This window comes from Panthera onca, chromosome A3, assembly GCF_046562875.1.
Source record: "Panthera onca isolate mPanOnc1 chromosome A3, mPanOnc1 haplotype 2, whole genome shotgun sequence".
NCBI lineage: Eukaryota > Metazoa > Chordata > Mammalia > Carnivora > Felidae > Panthera > Panthera onca.
Window position 1 is genome coordinate 24,424,003 of NC_138341.1, and position 20,779 is coordinate 24,444,781.

At 44.8% G+C, this 20,779-nt stretch overlaps 1 protein-coding gene across 1 annotated transcript in view; it reads left to right on the forward strand.

The window, feature by feature from the left end:
- Positions 1-10,798: 10,798 nt before the first annotated feature.
- The window catches only part of LBH (LBH regulator of Wnt signaling pathway), a 41,815-nt gene continuing 31,834 nt past the window's right edge, over positions 10,799-20,779 (forward strand). The window contains exons 1-2 of the mRNA XM_078444828.2: positions 10,799-10,894; positions 11,146-11,261. The gene's annotated coding sequence lies outside the window, so the exon portion shown is untranslated. The remainder of the gene's footprint in view (positions 10,895-11,145; positions 11,262-20,779) is intronic.

The following is a 20,779-nucleotide window of genomic DNA, read 5'->3' on the forward strand; positions in this document are numbered from 1 at the left end:
ACAGAGTGTCCTGTATCAGGGGACTTTTCATCCTACTCCTTCTTGGAAGTTCTCCAGTGAGCAGAAGAGCTGTCAGTGACCCACCTGGCTGGTGCCTGGGCCTTGGCAGATCTGCCTCAAGCTTCCCCAGGAATTTGGCTAAGCATTCCTATTGCTTAGGATGGGCACGATGGGCAGCCCCGGGGTTCCCTTTAAAGGCTCTGGATGGAGCCCAGTCACCTCAGATGGGACCACGGAGGACCAGCCAAACACCTGAGAGCTACTTCCCAGCCCGCCTGGGAAACATTTCATTTTCTATTTGCAGAATCACAGATGTTGACTTTTGATCTTCTCCTCTCTCCCTCTGGGCCTAAGATCAGTGATGACAGCTATTTCATTTATTTTTTCTTTTCCCTATAAAGAGAAAAAAAATCAGGAGGGCTCAGAAAGGTTGTTCAAATATTGGAAGAGTTACATACTGGCTACTGGGGCGAATAAGAAAAGATCAAGCCTCTCCATGTGAGGCCAGGGGCAAGCTTCAGAAGGAGTTGAGTGGGGCATCCTTCAAGGCAGTGTTTCTTAACCTTTCACGTGTTGTAAATCAATCACCCAGGAATCTTGTTAAGATTCAGATTCATATCAGTAGTTCTAGGGAACAAGCAGATGAGGTCCATGCCGCTGGTTCAGGACCACACTTAGAGAAACAGGTGCCAGGGTACTTCCTGTCCCTACCCTGCTCAAGTACTGAAGTGCTGAGATCAGTAGACCCTCTCTGCCATCTTCCTGCAGCTGGGTCTGTGCAGGGAAGGTGTTGGCCACACAAGCTTCTCTTAACAGATCCTTGAATATAACTAAAATCCACACTTAGGTTTGTATCCCTTCTACCCCATTTAAACATAAGGACATTCAAATATACACAGATTTCAAAAGAAGGTGTCTGTGGGACAGCATCTGCCCCAACAGGTCACACAAAGACTCTTAATGAAGGGTGGAGTCTCCTTTCTCTCACTCTATTCCATCCCTTTGACTTATCTGTCTTCTTTTTTAAAAAAATGAAATTCAGGGGCACCTGGATGTCTCAGTCAGTTGAACGTCTGACTCTTGATTTCGGCTCAGATCATGATCCCAGAGTCATGGGATCCCTGCGTCGGGGTCCACGCTGAGTGTAGAGCTTGCTTAGGATTCTCTTGTGCATGCACACACAGGTGCGTGCTCTCTCTCTCTCTCTCAAATAAAAACAAAAACTTTTTTAAATGAAATTCAGTTCAAGCATTATGATATTATGCTGAATCTTTTGCCATGCTGTGAATGGGCAAGTCTCTGAAAGTCCAGTGAAAATTAGCTTTTCCCCTTATATGTTTCCTAGTTCCTTTTTAAAAATTTCAAGTTCTATATATTTTGTACACACAGGCTCAACTTTAAGAGAATGCATTACAAGATAACTCAAACATAATACAATGGGTAATTATTGTGCATTAGAAAGTGATTTCTCAGTTTTATAAAAGGATTTACTGTATCATGCCTTCAGGTAGTGAGCGCTTTCTGGGTATTTAAACTATGAAAATCTTGCCCTCAAGATTCTGATTTAATTGGCCTGAGTAGAGACTAGGGCACTAATTTTTTTTTTTTTAAGTTCGCAGGACAATTCTAATGCACATCCAGGTTTGAGAACTACTAGACTAAATGATGTCAAGTTTCCAACTTTAATCTACTCAGATGACCTAGTGGCCACTTAAATTCAACAGGCATTTTTGTGCACCTGCTTTATTCCAGGCACTCTGTGAGGCTCCAAGGACATGAGTAAATCAGTCCCAGTCCTACCTTGAAGGCATCCACCATCTAGGGGGAGATAAAACATGCAGAACTAATTTTATCTAGAGGCCCCATAAGCAGTGAAACAGGGAAATGTTGCTGTAACATACAAATAAAAGGAGAGACAGAGATGGGGGAACCTGGTCCTCCATGGTCCTTCCTTTCTTTCCCCCTTCCTCCCAGAAGATACATAAGTAAGGTTCGATAAGAACCCAAGGAGTTATGTAGCCTTCCAGATTGGGTGATTTCTTTAAAGTTTATTTATTTATTTTGAGAGAGAGAGAGAGAGAGAGAGAGAGAGGCAGAGAGAGGGAGACAAAGAGAATCCCAAGCAGCCTCTGCATTGTCAGTGCAGAACCTGACGTGGGGCTTGAACTCACACACCGTGAGGTCATGACCTGAGCCAAAACCCAGAGTCAGATGCTTAACTGACCAAGCCACCCAGCATCCCGGACTGGATGATTTCTTAATGGTTCCTGCAAGTGGCCAAGGCTGACTATGAGATGATTTTCAGAAGCTCTGCTACCAAACTGTCAACTAACTGTAACCACCTTCTCCACTGCTCTCTTACTCCTTTTCTGAACACTTCTCCAACCTCCAGCTTTGGGAGCCCTTCTTCCCAGATGGCCTCACCTGGTCCCCCCATTGCTATACCTCCCTCACCCCATCCAGGTTTGCCTGTCCCCAGATTGCCTCTCAGCGAAGGCAGTCCTGACTCCTTTGCTGTAGACATCAAGTTAGGGACTCTATACCGAGTTATGAATGGCCAAGAGACACATGCAAGAACTCTTGCTTTGTAAGATGGGAGTTTATTACTCCAAAAGCCACTCTACAGAGGGGAAATTCATGAGTGAGATATTTTACTAAAGGCAAAACCAGGTGGCCCCAAACTTAAATTAAGCCACCGAAGAGTAAAGCAAATGGACTTTGGAAGAAAATAGGTTCTAAGTCCGCCCTTTGACCTCACTTCTGGGCCTCAGCAAGTGTGGTCAAGTGAAGTTCTTACCCACAAAGGAGAGAGCACCTGCTCCCAGGCAGAGCTGGCCGGGGAAGGAATGGACTGCTTCTTGAGATGGTGACTTTCCCTGGTGGATATGAGGTAAGGTGTTGGGACAGGAGTATTTGAGCAGTGCTTGGGATGTTAACTACTTTTAAGGAGCCTTACAAAGAACTTCTGAAAGTCACTTTTTGACCTGCTTTCACTGCCTTCCAATTCTACAATTCTTTGAAATACTTGAATTGAGTTCAAGAGGTCTCCTGCAAATGCAGGACCTATGACAATCCTGCAAAACAATGAATATGAGCAAATAATAACCGGGACTTTCCTTGAGCCCTGCTCTGTGACACTGATATGTCCCATGGCTCAACCCTCCTGATGCCTCCAAGATGTAGATAGTATTCCCACTTTACAAATAATGAAACTGAGGCTCAAAGATTTGCCCAGTATCCCACAAAGACAAGTGGTTTGAGTCCAGGTTTCCTGACTTTTCATCTGTGGCTCATAGTATGATATCCTGATTTGTATTCTGTTCAGACACAGTAAAAACTGAAAAATTCCCCAGAGTATGTATCTTCAAGAAAGAAAATGATCTCAAAGAAGAAGAAAAGGTATTTGGTGAAATTCGACAATGGGTTAGCAATGCTCGTGAATCACCAGGAGGCGGCAGAAGCCTGCCATCTTCCATGCTTACATCCTTTAAAACCCAGGCGGGCCTGGGAGTCCATACAGTCAGACTTTTTCACTGAGAGCCCTAAAGAAAGAGCAGGAACGCACCAGTGTGGACTGCGGGAAAGGCCAGTCTCAGGCAGTGTGCACTGGAGAGCCAGAGGCATGGAAAAAAGAGCCCTCCCATCTGGCAGGAGGATGCCCCCAGGAGACGTGCAGCAGCACAAGACTCTAGAACCCGCACAGGATTTGAAGACGAACAATCCAAACCTCGGGTCATCAGCCTGCCGTTTTCTAGCTTGAGTCATCGTTCCCCTCTGTGCCTGCTTCTGCATCCACGAAAAGATCATAACAACTGCCTCGTAGGACGAGGGGAATAATCAGGGCAACAGCTCTTTGCAAACTATAAAGTGTACTTGCAGGTTGCACACAGGTTGGTTCATGTGAGTTCACAGGCTGCTCCCCTGACATCGTCTCTCACTGGCACGTGAGCTACTGACAAGGTGGTCATGTGGACACGGGTGCTGGAGGGCTGGGGGAGAGGCGCTGGCTGGCCTTGAGGTGAGAAATAGAGGGAGAAGGGGATGTCCCTTCCCCCATTCTCTGGCAGGGCTTGCCCTGCCTTCAGGACACTCCATCCCAGTGTGGTGTGCTGCAAATGGGCTGTCGGTCCCTGGGGGTCCTATGTCCCCAGAGGAAAGCCCTGAGCCTCCCCAGGTAGCAGCTGAGAAAAATTGAGGGTCAGCAATGTGACCCAGCTCCCTCCACCCCAGGGACTGTGGGCAAAGTCCCTCCAGGCCGGATAGCTCAGCACTGAAACACCAGAGAGAGACCACACACCCGGAAGCCCTCTGACGGCTCACAACTCTCTATGCTTCTGTCCAGGGGCACAACCTCAGGTCACATCCATGATTTTATTCATCAGGCCAACAATCCTGAGAGGCAGGTAGGCCAGAATATACCTTTAACCCCATTTTTTAAGATGAAGAATCTGTCAAGCTTAACTGATTTGCCTAAAGTCATACAATGGTTAAAAAACAAACTCAGGACTTGGACTTATGGCCCTAAAGACATCACCTTGCACTAATGTTACCACCAACAGAGACCTTCCATCCCTCTCCATCTGATCTTTCTCTCTTTTTAAATTTCTGGTATAGAGGGGCGCCTGGGTGGCTCAGTCGGTTAAGCGTCCGACTTCAGCTCAGGTCACTATCTCGCAGTCTGTGAGTTCGAGCCCCGCGTCGGGCTCTGGGCTGATGACTTGGAGCCTGGAGCCTGCTTCCGATTCTGTGTCTCCCTCTCTCTCTGCCCCTCCCCCATTCATGCTCTGTCTCTCTCTGTCCCAAAAATAAATAAACGTTAAAAAAAATTAAAAAAAAAATTTCTGGTATAGAAATCTAAGCACACCATTCTCGACTTATTATCACCATTATCAAGCTGTGCAAAGACCCTTTCTTGTTTGGTTTAATTTCATTGTATTCCACTCCTCCACACCCCTTCTTAGCCCCCAAACTGGCACTCCCTCCAATTTGGTTGGTGGGATGGCGAGTCCATTTGTTCTTTCATTCATTCATTCATTCATTCATTCATTCATTCATTCATTTGGATGCTTGAGCCAGATACATTTCTGACCACCACTGTGCTTGTGATGCTTTTAATAAGTGTTTCTTTTTTGGTATTATTGTTTCAGCCCTAACCTCTGGTCCTTCTTCTGCTTCATTCCCGGTGATTCTTCATTCCCCACTCCTGCCATCCCAAAATATATAACTTGCTACTTGTACCTATTTCATTTGTTTTATTCTTACTGGCTTCTGATTTGTTTTATATTACTCTGGACTGGAATTCTCAGCTTGGAGGCGTTTCCCTGCTCATTTTGTATTATTTGTTTATTTACTGTATATACATGCTTTTGACTCCTGCATCCAAGGCAGTGACGATGATGTTCAGAATCAGTCACTTTAGGTCAGTCCTCAACCGTCACCTAAAGGTCCAAGTTAACTCCTTGTAAGGCTGACAGTAAATCATTGATACTCTTGCCTTGATCTTGATCCTCTGTAATAGTTTTACGTATTCTAATAGTTGAATGACAGAGCAGTGGTGTCCAATGGAACATTCCATGCTAATGGAAATGTTCTATATTTTTGTGCTTTTCAATATGGTAGCCACTAGTGACATGAGGCTATCGAGCAGTTGCAATGTGGCTTATGTGGCGGAGGAGATAAATTTTAGTTTTAATTAATTTCAGTGAAAATTTAAATAGCCTCATGGGACTAGTGGTTGCCTATTAGACAGTGTAGATCTACTGTATTGCTACCCAGGATGTGGTCCCCAGACCAACAGGATTGCCATCCCCTGGGAGCCTGTTAGAAGTGCAGAATATCAGGTACATCTAGTTCTACTGAATTAGACCTACATTTTAATAAGATCTCCAGGTGATTTTTATGCACACTCAAGTTTTATCCCCCAGATGTATTGAGATATAATTGACATAATAACATTGTGTAAGTTTAAGGTATACAGGAGTGTTGATTTTTATACTTCTATGTTGTAAAATGATTACCACCATAGAGTTAGCTAGCAGCTCCATCACATCACATAATTACCATCTCTTTTTTGTGGCAAAAACGTTTAAGTTTTCCTCTCTTAGCAATTTTCAAGTATATAATACAGTATTATTAACTATAATCACTATGCTGTGCATTATATCCCCTCGAACTTACTCATCTTGTAACTGGAAGTTTATACTCTTTGACCAACATTTACCCATTTCCCCCACCCTCCATCCCCAGTAAACATTTTAGTCTATTTTCATGAGTTCACCTTTTTTAGATTTCACATGTAAGTGGTACACAGTGTTTGCCCTCTTTCTAACTCATGTCACTTAGCATAATGTGCTCAAGGCCCATCTATGTTGTCACAAATGGCAGGATGTCCTTTCTCATGGCTGAATAATATTCCTGTGTGTGTGTGTACATGTTTACATATATATACCACATCTGTTGATGGACACTTAGGTTGTTTCTAATTTTGACTATAGTGAATAATGCTGCAGTGAACATGGAATGTAGATATCTTTTCAAGATCCTATTTTCATTTATTTTAAGTGTATAACCAGAAGTGGGATTTCAGGATCCTATGGTAGTTCTTTTTTTTTTTTTTTTTTAAGTTTATTTATTTATTTTGAGAGTGAGAGAGAAAGAGAGTGTGCATGAGCAGGGGAGGGTCAGAGAGAGAGGGAGAAAGAATCTCAAGCAGGCTTCATACCATCCACACCAAGCCTAACCTGGGACTCAAACTCACGAACTGTGAGATTACGACCTGAGCCAAAATCAACAGTCAGGATGCTTAATTGACTGAGCCACCCAGGTGCCCCTATGTTCAGTTTTCCGTGCAGCCGGTCATACTTCTCCCTCCTTCCTATAGCTCTTATGTGTTGTTCTGATTGTATCGTTTAGCCAAGCCTCTAGTACTCTGCTCATCCACGGGAGGGATAGAAAGTACCTGTGCTGGCAGGGATGCATCTAAACTTTCTCCATGTACTATATTTGCTGTAGGTAGTCAATAACTAGCCTTCATCAAGTTGAGAAAATATACGATTTAAAATTCCAAGGTGTTTATCAAATGCTTTAAATGCACAAAATGCATGACATTTTTCTTTAATGGTAAAAATGACCTTAATAGTTTCTCTTCTTCATATTACAGTTTCCTATAGTCTAGAATCAACCTTGCTTGGTCATAACTCTTTAAATACATTGTGGGGTACAGTTAGCTAATATTTTATTTATAACTTTCATATCTATATTCAAATATGGAATAGCCTGATAGTTTTTTGTTTGTTTTTACAATCCTTATCTGACTTTGTAATAAAGCTTACACCAGTCTTACAACAAAGGAGAAACCAGTTTTTAGTTTCTGGAACAATTTATGTATCTTATGTGATTATCTCCTCCTTATAGGTGGCTAGAACTTCTCTGTAAAACCATCTGAGCCTAGGGCTTTTCAGGAAGAGGGAGGTCTTTGATTGTATTGTATTTCTTAGTTGAATACTTGTAACTCAGTGTGCTATTTATTCTTGTTCTAATTTTGGAATTTCACATTTTGCCAAAATTATATCGATTTTATTGTCTCCTAATTACAAGTCTTCATAATATTGTTAGTCTAAAACTTTCTGCTGTGTTTGTGGTTTCTTTCAGTATTTATTACAGGTTTATATCTTCTCTTTCTTTCCCCCATTAGTTTTGTCATGTATTTGTCATGTCAAATATTTGTATATTTTATAATCTTTTTCACAACACCAGGTTATTCAATGTCTTATTGTTGCTATGTTCTATTTCTCTGATTTTTGACCTTAGGTATATGTTTTCTTTCCTTCCTCCCTCTCTCTCTTTTTCCTTCCTTCCTTCCTCTCCTCCTCCTCCTTCTCCTCCCCCTTCATCTTCTTTTTCTTCAGGATTATTCTGGAAGTTTTTTTTTTTTCCTAGCTTCCTTCCTACACTAAAAAATTAGCTCCAAGAATGTTTCAAAAAGGGGTTTGGGGACAGGCTATCTGGAGTCTTATATACCTGATACTATTTTTATTTTACATATATATATATATATATATATATATATATGTATATATATATATATATATATTTTAAATTTGTTTATTTATTTCTGAGACAGAGAGAGACAGAGCATGAGTGGGGGAGGGGCAGAGAGAGAGGGGGACACAGAATCTGAAGCAGGCTCCAGGCTCTGAGCTATCAGCACAGAGCCTGACGCGGGGCTTGAACTCACAGACTGCGAGATCATGACCCGAGCTGAAGCCAGACGCTCAACCGACTGAGCCACCCAGGCGCCCCTATTTTACTTATATTTAAATGGTATTTTAGCTGGATATAAAATTCTAGGTTTGAATTATTTTTTCATCAACACTTTAAAATATTACTTCATTGTCTTGTGTACAGTTCTGTTATTGAGGGTTTGTGTCATTCTTTTTCATTTTTAGTTGATCTATTTTTTTCTTTATAGATGTTTTGAGAAATTTCCCTCCATCATTAATGTTCTTAAATTTCACTACAATGTATCTAAGTGTGAATTCCTTTTTTATCTATCTTGTTTAATACTGTATCCTTTCAATCTGAAGTTATCCATTTTCATTATTTCTAAGAAATTCTTGGTTATGATACCTTTAAATATACCTTCTCTCCATAGTTTATTTTCCCATCTGTCTCCAAAGTCTATGATCCTAATCACTACACGATCCTTCCTCTCTGAAAAGAGAGTCAACATTTTGTTGCCCTTGTCTGTTTAGGTACTGCCTTGCTCCATCACACTCTGAAAGGCAATGATAGGGTCTAATTTTCCATCTGTATTCCTAGTGCATCAATGCCCACTGTGTGTTAAATGAATGAATGAATGAATGAATGAAGTTAAGAGAATGGAGGAGTATGAGAGTCCATAGGGCTGGAGCAGGAGGTACTGTGGTGTCAGGGCAGCAACCAAGCTTCATGCACCCATAACCTCTATCAGGGTGGCAGCCCCTTTAGCAGATCCCTCCCTGTGTGAATAAGCACCTGGGCCAGCCAGCCTAGCTCAGCCATGCTCTGAGACAATGACTGCCATATCTCAACCAATTCTGGCCTCAAGCTGTACTCTGACAGTAGAGGGGATCCTGAGGTGAAGCTGATCTGACTTTTTCCTGTCCAGCTGTGGGACCTATGGCAAGTTGTCCTGCTTTTTGACCCTTAGTTTCCTTTTCTATAATGTGAGGTTAATGACACTGCCTCATCCAGCTTGTAAGGGTATAAAGAGCAGCAAAAGAGATGTTTAAGTGCTTTGTAAGTGTGAAGAGCTGCACGTAACCAGGTGCTGCTATCATCAGGGACATATCACAATGCACATAAGAGCTTCTAGCCCTCAGGTCTGAGTTCTGAAGGGAGAATCTCCATGGTAATATGGAGTCCTGGATTTAATCCTGCTTCCTTGGAGGGGGTCAAGACTCCCTACAGGTCTGTGGCTTTCCACATCATTGGGAAGAAACTTCTGGGAATAAGAGCCAGCTTCCATCCAGATGGAGCAGAAACTCCAGGCTCATCACTCTCCCCTCCTACATGCTTAGCCCCAAAGTTCTGCTGTATTTCTCCACCCCATCCCCCACCCCTCCTGCTCCCCTCCTCTGGTCTCATTGAGTTTCCAGTCTGGCATCCACTGCTTGTAAGAGGACCCCACATCCCTTCCCCTCTGCCCAGCAGAACTTCCTTCACTATATCTACATCTTATGACCCTGCTCACAGCCAGGCCTGTGCTGAGGAATTCAATCTAAGGGTCTCCTAGATGATCTAAGTTTACTCCTCATGGGTTACTTATATAGACAGCCAAAGTCCTAACCAAAGAGAGCACCAGTGGTGGAAATGTCAGGTCCCCTGGCAGCCTGGTGGTCAGGAGGGAGAAGGACATATTCCAAACCCCTCAAATAGCCCACATACGTAGTAATGTAGAATCTTGACAAATACTCCCTTGGTTTCCAACATACAGATATTTTTCTGGATAAGACTCTCTTTCCTGGACCTAGGCTACCAGCTCTTAGAAACACCCTCTCTTTTGGCTTCTCTTAATGGCCACTCCCAGCAACCTTTGAAATTTTATTGAGTCATGTGATTTCCTACCATCTCCTTTTTATTTTTAAAATAAGTTTGATGTCCTTTCAATATTCGTGCCTTTCCGATCTTCTTTCATAATAGTCTTCCTTTTGTATAGCTTTATTTTAAGAGGCTTTAAGCATGGGTGGGACATTGGATTGGATTATCTTGGGTACCACCCAACTCTGAACTCATTGATTCTGTGAAATTTACAACATAGTTAACACTAAACTAGCAGCCACTGTGGATCACTAATGATTAAACCTTCAATTATGTGGATGGTGCCCTTCTGCTTACTAAGAGCAACTTCTTTGCTCAGTGTTAAGATTAGTGAGTTACTCTGACATTGTCTAATTTGAAAATTCAAACTATATTCCCAATGTGCTTTGGAAATCCTATCTTAGTAATGACAATAATAGATAAAACACAATATACCAGGCACTATCCCAAGTACTTTAAATATGTTAACTTGTTTATTTCTCATAATAATATTATGAGATAATTAATATTTTTACTCCTACATTACAGAAGGGAGAACTAAGGCATAGAGATACTAAGTAATTTGCCCAAGATCAGAGTCAGTAAATGATAGAGCTGGGATTCAAACTTAGCAGTCTGGCCTCTTAACTACTACCCATGCTACCTCATAAAGCTCAGAAAAGATTATTGTGTACCCCCTCATATGTAATTATGCTGTCATATCTCCTCCCAGGATACTATGAGAACCCTCTCCTTTACCCCCTTATCATTATAATGCATGTCTGGGGTTTACCTATTACACACTGAAAAAAGAATTAGGAAACCTTTGAAAGAGGTGAGTACTAGAAATAAAGATACTGAAGCTATAGTAAGAAATAAGAAGTAAGCGATGTTTGAGTCAAACTTAGAAGTGTTGGAGGGGGGAGTGGAGGAGGAAAGGAGGGTCTTATCAAGGGCTGTGAAATCGTAAGTGGGTACCATACAAAGGAAGATGAATAGGAACACTCGAAATCATAAAGGTGTCATATTCACCAGAATTTTATTTGAAGTCTAACAGGTGTTTTGTGTTGTTTTGTTTGGAACTAGACAATCTGATTTGGAAGAAATTGATTTCTCAAAATGGATCTGGAAGAGCAAAAGGTCCAAGAATAACTGAGAAGCAATTCTGAAAAAGTAGAGCGTGGAACAACTTGCCCTACCAGGTATCAAGATTTATTATCAAAATATTTCGTAATGAGGACAACAGAGTTTGGGCAAAAGGATAAACCAATGGAACAGAACAGAAAGCCTAGCCACTGGCCCACCCATGTTTGGAAACAATACCAGTTACAGATGGTGTTACAAATCCATGTGGAAAGGGTGGTCTATTTAATAAATGAATCCTAGGAACAACTTTTGTCCATATGGAAAATACAAAATTAGATTTCTCCCTTAAATCAACCCTATATAGATTAAAGAACTAAAAACAAAAGGAAAAATTTTAAAGCATAAGATGAAAATGTAGAAAAATTCTTTATGACCTTAAGGAGCAATTTCTCTTTAAAAAAAAAATAGAAAACATGAAAATTTGATAATTTTGACTACATTAAAATTAACTTCTGCATAACAAAAGGCCACTATAACAAAGTGAAAAACAAACCATAGCTTGGGAGAAGGTACTTGCAATGAGTGTAATGTATAAAGAAACCTCTCAAATTAATTGGAAAAAGATATATAGCATTGGAAAGAAATGGGAAAAGAATATAAACTATTGATCTGTAGAAGAGGAACCCCAGAAGGTCAATAGAAATACAAAAAGATTCTTGCTTCCACTATTAAGCAAAGAAATACAAATCAAAACATTGATAAAATACCATTTACACCTACCAGATCAGCAAAAATTTATGTCGGCCAACGCCAAGTGTTGGCAGAGCTGTTAAATCACAGAAACTCATTCCCTGCTAGTGGGATTGTAAATTGGTACAAGTACTTTGGAAAGTTGTAGGTGGTCATGTCCAGAAATTCTTCTCCTGGGCATCTAGTCCTGTATGTGAGCACAAAGAGACATGTATTAAAATGCTTGCTGTAGCATGGAGATCAATAAGAGAATGGATAAGTAAATCATATTACAGTTATGCAATGCAATATAGTCTAGCATGTGTCAGCATAGATAAAAATCTCACAATTGGAATGCGAATCTCACATTTCTAAGGGAGAAATTAACACTGCAGAAAATTATGATATTGTATATATACACATACATAGTTTAAAAGCTGGCAGGGCATAATAATACTTTATAATGTTTTTGGATACATAAAAATGCAATAAAAATAGTAAAAAACGTAAAAACACACATGAGGATGATTAACACTGAATTCAAAACAGTGCTTAGGGGCACCTGGGTGGCTCAGTCAGTTGAGCATCTTATTCTCGATTTCAGCTCAGGTCATGATTGTATGGTCTTGAGATGGAGCCCCGCGTCGGGATTGTCTCTCTCCCTCTCTGTCCCTCCCCCGCTGGCACAAGCTCTCTCTCACTCTCTCTCAAAATAAATAAGTAAACTTAAAAAATAAAACAGTGCTTAGCTCTGGGAAATGAGGGAGGAGACGGGCTGGGGACGAATCCAGAGGGGAACTCCATTGTATCTCTAATATTTGCTGTCTTTGAAGTAGAAAGACTGGAAGCAAATAAGGCAATATGCTCTGCCCACTGAATATCTCCGGCTCTCTGCCTTCCTTGCAATGGTAGGATTGCATGTCCCGTCCCCTCTGAGGTTAGGCATGGCCTGGAGACTTACTTTGGCCAATCAGCTGGAGTGGATGTGACTTATGTTTCTGGCCTCAGGGGCCAGTGCATGAAAGTTTTGGCCAACATAGCAGCACGGAGTCAAAGCTTCTCTCTTCCCCAGTCCTTGAGAGGACATGATATCCTCAGGCAACCCATGGAGGACAGGTGGATGAGTAAGAAATGAACCTTTATTGCTCTCAGCTACTGAGATTTGGGGATGTTTGTTAGGACAGCATAACCATGTCTGTCCTGATACAGCTGGGAAGTTTATCCACAGGGGTTCACTGTATTGGTCTCTGATTTTATCTACATGTTGAAAAATTACGAATAAAAATTTTATAGTTCTTAAATTAGGCTGGATTAATCATAGTTCTCAGGCCATAGCTCACTATCTTTACAGGTCTGTGCAAGGCCCCTCTCTTATTGTCTTAATAAGTACCTCAGACTCTGGCTGGAAGCAATGTGAACCTACAGGAGATGTTGATAAAGGGGACGAGTGATGCGCTCGCCCTCCCAGCCTGAGCCCAGGTTCCCTCCAGTGCTGTGTGCTAGCCTGCAGCATCTCTCAGCAGCTAGTAGGAACCAGAAACCCAGTTGGAAAATCTTAGCTCTTCTCCAGAGAAGTATAAACAAGAATGGTGATGAATGCAGTGGCCCCCAACTGGTGCTGACTCTTTGTGTGGCTTTTGGAAAAATTGTTTTGCTCTTGATTCCCAACTCTCTGATGTGTCTGAAGGGAGTAGACTTGCCCCCAGGCAGTCCCCTTTCCTGCCCCTTGGAGCCAACACCTGGCCTGCATCCCCACCAACCAGCCACTGTGTCCTCAGATACAGGTCTCCTCGGCAAGATATGCTAGGAAAATTTTCTCACCCACATCTTGGCTTTCAGGTTCCTTTCGAGAGCTGCCTGCAAAACCCACAGGGAGTGAAAACCCCGGAAAGAGGTAGGGAGGAGGGGGCAGAGTGCCGTGGAGAAGGAAGAGAAACTCAGGCTCCCGGCCAGTTCTGTTCCATACTATGCAGCAAAACACAAGTGGCCTGAAAGTCACCGTGAAATGCAATGCCTTTGAGAAGTTCCGTGGAAAGAATGATATCATGGCCAACCACTCCCTGCACCCCCCCCCAACCTTTTTTCCAGTGGGAGTGAGAAATAAATAGACTGACACATTTTCCAGTCAGGGAGCAATTCTGGAGAGCAAGTTTACCTTGGCACAGGCACTCAGGTGGGGCTGTGAGAAACCTTATCTGTGCTTGCCCAGTATATGAGGAGCTCTCATCTCCCTGGAGCCTTGGCCACCGCGCAGGTGACCGCAGAAGGCAGGTGAGCATGGTGAACAGCAGGCTGGCCAGAGCCACAGCACAGTCGGACTGGCCCCGGGAGCGGGCTGTGTTAGGTAAATATTGCCTGTATTTGATTGACGGGCGCATTACTGACTTTGTTGGTTGCCAAGAGAAATGCCATCCAATCCACCGGATTCAACGGTAAAATTGACGTTCCTTAACTCGATGATTCTCAAACTGTAATGTGCATATGGTCACCTGGGGATCTCGTTAAGTTGCAGCTTCTGATTCAGCAGGTTGGGGCAGGGCTGAGGAATCACATTTCTAACAAGCTGCCGGGCCAGTCTACAGACCACACTGAGAGCTAACAAAGTCTTAGGGTGCAGATGACTGTGTGCATTTTACACAGTCGAAATAGTTACTATTTAAGGAGCTCCATCTTGACTCTGTGACAGGTGCTGGACCAGGTGGTTTCTGGCCTCTAGCTCTTGTCCTCTTCGTGCCAGCTCCATGAGGGAGGTGTTATTATCCCCACCCCTCCTTGACAGGCGAGGAAATAGAGGCTAAGAGAGGTTAATTTGTGCTATATACGTGTCATTTCCAAGAGATTTCATTACCTTCCTCCCTTCCCAGTGATCTGAAATAACCCGAAGACAAAGGATAATAAACACCCTGTAGTTGGGCTGGGTGATTCTGCCCGTGGTGATTTGCCCTCTTGATACCCGAGAATGAGTAATTCCTTTTGTACAGAATTGTGAGGGCCAAGCACAGGAGTGCAGGAACCCTAGAATTAATATCTGGCCTAGCAAGTCCTGGCCTCAGTAGAGACAGCAAGTCAGAAGGGTGGACAAGCCTTGTTTTAAATCCCTCTGGTGCTCATGTGTTCACCCCTACGACATGCCGTTTGAGACTCTTAATACCTGGAGCAGATGCTTTGATGTGTCAGCTTGGAAAGAATGCCTCTTTGCCTCTTAGGACCAGTCAGGATTGCGAGAGGAAAAAAAAAAACTGCCCCAGCCTGTGGGAACACCAAAGTGATGGCAATTATAATTGGACTGACTAACTGACCTGGAGACATTAAATATCTCGAAGCACTGTGATGTGCGCTTACAAAAGCCAGACAGCCTCCAGGTATGAACTTGCATCATGTCCAGATCTTAAGGAGAAAGGCAGCCCTCCTGGCCGGTCCTGGCCAGGCACTATGCATAGCAAAGTGGGGACAATGAGAGACTCCCCTGCAGACAGTCGGAAGACCTGATTTTTGGTGGCCACTCAACAGGTCGGACTCCCCCAGGACGCCACTAGCATTTGAACCTCACCCACGGCAGTTTGGAGATGGGACCATGATTTGCACTGTAGGGTAGGGAAGGCCAAGTTCAGGCCCTCCCAGAGACCGATCACCACTCCATCCTGGGGAGTTGTTACACAGAAGAAAACACTCAGAAAACGCATTGGAGGTCTCCAAAGAAGTCAGATATACTATTGTTGTTTACGTATTACATCATTCTAGAGAGCATTTGAGGGAGTTTACAGACACCACGTAAAATAGAACAAAGTTGAAAACAAAATAAGAGAGAATATGGGGGGAAATAGAGGTAAAAGGGAAAAAGCCTGATGTGGTTAATACCTCCTCAAATACCGTGAGGTCCCGTGTCCTTGGACTAAGGCTTCCTCACATCAGGCTCCAACTCCCTAACCTGTAGAGTGAAAGTGCAAAGAAAAGCACCCACGGCACTGACGACGTGCAAAAAAGCAGCAGGACCTTCAGAGAGGTGCATCCATTCCTGGCGCTGAGGGTCCCCAGGGGGAGAATCGGAAGACACAGTGGAACGTCATGAAGTGTGGCCTCGACGCCAGCTCTGTGTTGCTTCATGGGGATGTTTCCTAGAACACCCCAGTGCAGGCTCATGGACACGACAGTGCCTGGTCCACAAAGAGCAATTATGGAAGAATCCAGAATTGCCCCTGCTGAGCTGGCTTACTTCCACAATAAGAACCTGAAGAGCTGACTTCTAAGGCCCCCTGGGCCCTTCCCCTCAGGAAATCTAAAGTCAGTCTTTTCACCAGGTCTGGTGTCGCCTTCACTCCATGCTTTGGGGAGTGAGCCCCTCGATGTCCCAGCAAACCTGCAGATGGCGGTGGGCAAGTTGAGGGGCACCACAGCCCCATCCCCAGGCTGGGAGCAGTGGTGTCCCCACCATGATCTGCTGGGCACAGAGCAGTCTCCTTTCTGAGAACGAGAACAGGCCAAGGAGCCAGAGGCCCAGACCAAGTGCTGGTCCTAAGCTCACCACTCACTGACTGTCACAGCTGAGGCAAGGCAACTCCTCTCTCTGGGCCTTAGTTCTGTCACCCGCAAATGGAGATGAACTAGCATTTCGTCTGTGCCCTCCCTGAGGACTCCCTGAGCCCGCAGGCCTCTGCGATGCATGCATGGCAAACTGAAGTGAGGCCATAAGTGGAGTTGTAAGCTTTGGGATCTGTGGTAGAAATAGAAATGTGCCACCTGGATCCCCAGCCAGAGGAGGGCCCAGGGCCCAGCTGTGGTGAGTGGGGTCAGCAGACGGCCTCCAGCTGTCCGCTCTTTAAGGTTGGCACCAGCCAAAGACAGCCATCTCTCTCAAGGTCATGCCCTTCCCCGGGACAGCCCACACTGTGGACCCAACAAGGCAGAGGAAAGAAGGCACTGGAATTTTGTCTCAATGCTGGGCATTCTGACAGGTAAGTTTTGCTCCAAAGCTCCCCATAGGATTGGCTGAGATTTGTGGAGTCTGCATTTCCGTTAGACTTCCTTCTGGAAGCCTGCTTCTTCCCCTGCCTCTCCTGGGTGTTGGTCCCAAACCCTGTCTCCACATCTGCCTCTGAAGAACCCATCCACAACAGCATCCAAGCACCCACAGCGCCCAGACTGGCCAGACACCAGGCCTTCAGAACAGAAGCTTGGGCTTCTATGGACTCAAGAGTGAAAGAGAGAACTGGTGTGGAATGTGTGTTAGCATGTGCAGCCATTGCTACAGCTCAGGGGTGGTCATCTCCTGGGAACCCCACCCACCTAAAAGGCCGGATCCCCTTCTCCCCAGACCAGCCCCTTCTGCACTTGGCTTTTTCAGCAGGTGCTGCCAGCTTTGCAATGGCTCAGGCTCAAGAAACCCGTCTTCTCCAATTCTCTTTCTCTTCTGCTCCCACATCCAAACAAGTACTGAAACCTCCACCTTTTGCATTGCCTCTGCCATCACCTGCCCCTCCCGCGAGTGCCAGCTCCCCCTGGGGCCACTGCAGTAGCCTCCTGCAGAACCCCCTCTCGAGCTCACCCCTCCTTTCTGTCCGACGGCTAGCAGCCCACCCCTTGTGGGCTCCTATCACTGCGAGGCCTCCCCTGCTCCCCAGCGTGGCTCTGTAGGAGGAAGAGAGTGTTGGGTGTGTTGAAATCACACCAGTCCCTCACACCTGTTTCCCCCGAAGTCACTGGGAAGTGTTTGTTGCTCTTTGTCACAAATACCCACACACAAACAAAGGTGGTAAAACAATGTGAGGTGGATGAGACGTCTCTGTTTCTATCTGGATTCAGGTCAGTGTGATTTCCCTACCTCGGACCCAGAAGACGGCACTTGTCAGCTTCTGAGGTGTCGCTGGCACATAAGTGCGTGTGCTTGCGTGGACGTGTGGAGCCCCGATGACAAAAGGAGAGCCGGGTGATTCGTTGGCACTGGATACCAGGGTATTGAGAAATACTCTAATACAAATGGCTTTAAAATGGCCACATCGTCGTGTGTAGACGGGCAGGCTGTGCGTGTGGGAGACCGTATACCTGCCGGTGAGGGCTAGTATAACCTCCCTGGACTGCCACAGTGGCTCACGAGCCAGGATGCTTCTAGCCAGGGTGACGGCAAGTACGAGAGCCAGGGCAAATGCTCCAAGAAAGTGCTGGAAAGAGGGAGAGATGGGATATCAACCATTAGACTTAGCGTCCTTCTCTTCTAAGAGAACTGGCTTGGCGTCACTTTCCCAGAAACCCAGAGAGGGCTGCTGCCCTTGTTTTCCTGTTAACAAGCAATACAATGAAGTAATTAATGTGAGTTTCACTTTCCCTTCTCTATACTCTTCCTCTTCGAGCAGATCCAATGGAGGATGATTTAATATTGCACCTTTCTGCTGAGGAAGCCGAGAACTTGCCACTAGTATGTCCTTACTGCGCAGTGAGCTGAGGGCAGGAAACGTCAGGCCCATTTTACGGAGAGTAGACTGAGGCCAAGTGACGAGGCCTGTTCATTCTCTTGTTGAGAATGCCAGACAACATCATAATTTGTAGTGATTATGAGTCTTTGTAGTTTCTTCTTGTTATTTTTTTTTATTAGTGAAAAACATTTTATTGTTGTTCGAAAACATTGTTTGGAAATGTTACCCAATATACAATTGGAAATCAAAGCCATGAATAAGAAATATGTGCGAAATAAAATGCAAGTCACTATTAATCTGCTTGCTATAGAGAACACTTAAAACAAAATACATACACATTATACCACATTAACTCTGATGTTGTAGGACCTATTTCTATCATTAAGATGAGCTTTTTGTAAATTTGAAAACATACTCTGAGGTATAGAGGGAGAACATTCTCCCCCTCTGCCAGGGACGTTGGTATCTATTTTGTTAAATTTTTAAAAATTTTATGTTTTTAATTTACATCTGTATAGTTTCTTCTTTTTAAATTGAGGAATTATTAAGCATTGTGGAAGGTTGGGGTCCTGCAGATGAAAGCAATAAAACGAGAATGACCCCTGTGTAGGGGACCCTCTAGGGGGAAACTGGAAGCAAGGTGAGTCAAGGCTCTCACTGGTGCCTCTCCAAGCACTCTGCAATTCAAAAGAGCAGGTGGCTGCGAGTGAGGAATGCTGCCCCCCCCCCCCCCCCCCCGACAAACTCCAGAGAGACTCAAGCACACATAATGCCCTCTCTAGCTGTTTTCAATAGTAACATCAGGGGCATTTAAGCACGCATCTAGCTAGAAAACAGTCTTGGGAGAATCTCCTTGCATCTTTCTCATTTGTTTCCCAAGAGAAGGCCTGGATGAAAAGGAATGAGGTAGGGCAGGTGGGGAGTGCAAGGCTGGTTTGCTGCAGCGGTGCAGGCTTCAGAAGTCGGGGTGGAGGGTACCCAGCTGCCCCACCGTCCCCAGTAGCTGACGCGGCTCCTGCCTGAACCCATACTGTACCAGTCCACATGCTCACGAGGCTAAGAAGCCCTGTGTGGGAGCCTCTGCTGCCCCGAGGGCCTCATTAAGCATGTGAAAAGGCATATGGCCTTTCTCACTGTCAAGGCTTGTCGTCGGCTTTGCTCAGGCTGCTGCAGGACTGCTCCGCTGGTGCACACCTGGGCTGCCTGGCCTGGTTTGGGCCTGGGCAGGTGCACTGGGTGCCTGGGGCCCACTCAGAGGAGTCCCCGTCAGTCCAAAGCTCTGTACCTTCTTGGCAAAAAGGGAGAGGGAGACCCTTTCCCCCCTCGCATTGATCACTGGGTTTAATCCACTAGAGTGCTGTTGCCAGATGACAGCTGGGGGCAAGGATTCCAGTCAGATCCCTCCAGAAGGAAAGCCCCCTGGCTGCACCCACCCCTGCCCTTTGAGTTGTTCACTTCTTGCTCTGTCTTACCCTGGCATGGTTTCCCCGCAGACTTCTGCCATCAACCATCACCAGTCTCTGTGACCACGGAACTCCCTCCTCTCACCCATTTACCCTGCCCGAAATGCCATTGTTCCACGGAGGCCCTGGAAGCATTGTAGGTGTCTCTCTCTCACCATAGTGTGAATTTATGTGTCAGGTCAAGTGTGCTTACCTTGCAGCTGCCTGGATTAGGGATTGGAAAGACAGATACTCAGTAGGAAAGAAAAGCACGTTTTTGGAGCTTGCAAGGCTGTTATGAAGGGAGCATGGGTGTCTGGAGATCAGTGGGCGCTTGGGGCGGGTCAGAGAGAGGTGTGAAATGAGAGGGAGTGGAAAGGGGAAGAATCAGAAGACACGGTTCACATAAACTCAATTTGACCTACTTAACACTTCTGCCTGGGCCGCCACCTAACTGGAAAAGAAATGCTGACGTTAACTCATTGTAGAGGTGAGGGACATTTTCCTGCTAGAAATTCTGTGCACAGTCCATTCTGCAGAGTGCAAGGACCTTTACTAGCCAATAGGTTTTCCATTCAGCATGCACATTTGGAGTGGTGGGGGGGCTCCAGTGCTCCTTCCCAAGATAAAGATTCTTCTGCTCACTCCTAGCTCCCAGCACACCCCTGGCACTTTTTCACCCCCGGGCCTTTATTTTTGCTGTTCTTGTAGATAGGATTGCCCTTCTCTGGCTTCTACCCATCCTTTGAGGCTGGCTTGATGGCATCCTTTCTCTTTAGCTTTTCCTGATACCATTCATTCATTCATTCATTCATTCAACAAACATGTCTTGAGTACCTACTACGTGCAAGGCACTCTTCTAGGTGATGACGTCGAGCAGTTAACGAAACAGACTCAGTCCTTACCCTTACAGAGCTCATATTCTGGTGGTCAGCACCCCTCTTCCCAAGAGGAAAGGAATCACAGCCCCCACCATGGTCACTTGTCTCTACTGCAGTGGTTATCTTATGGTCTTAGAGGGGGCTGACGTCTGGTCCTCCTAGTCTCCCCAGTGAT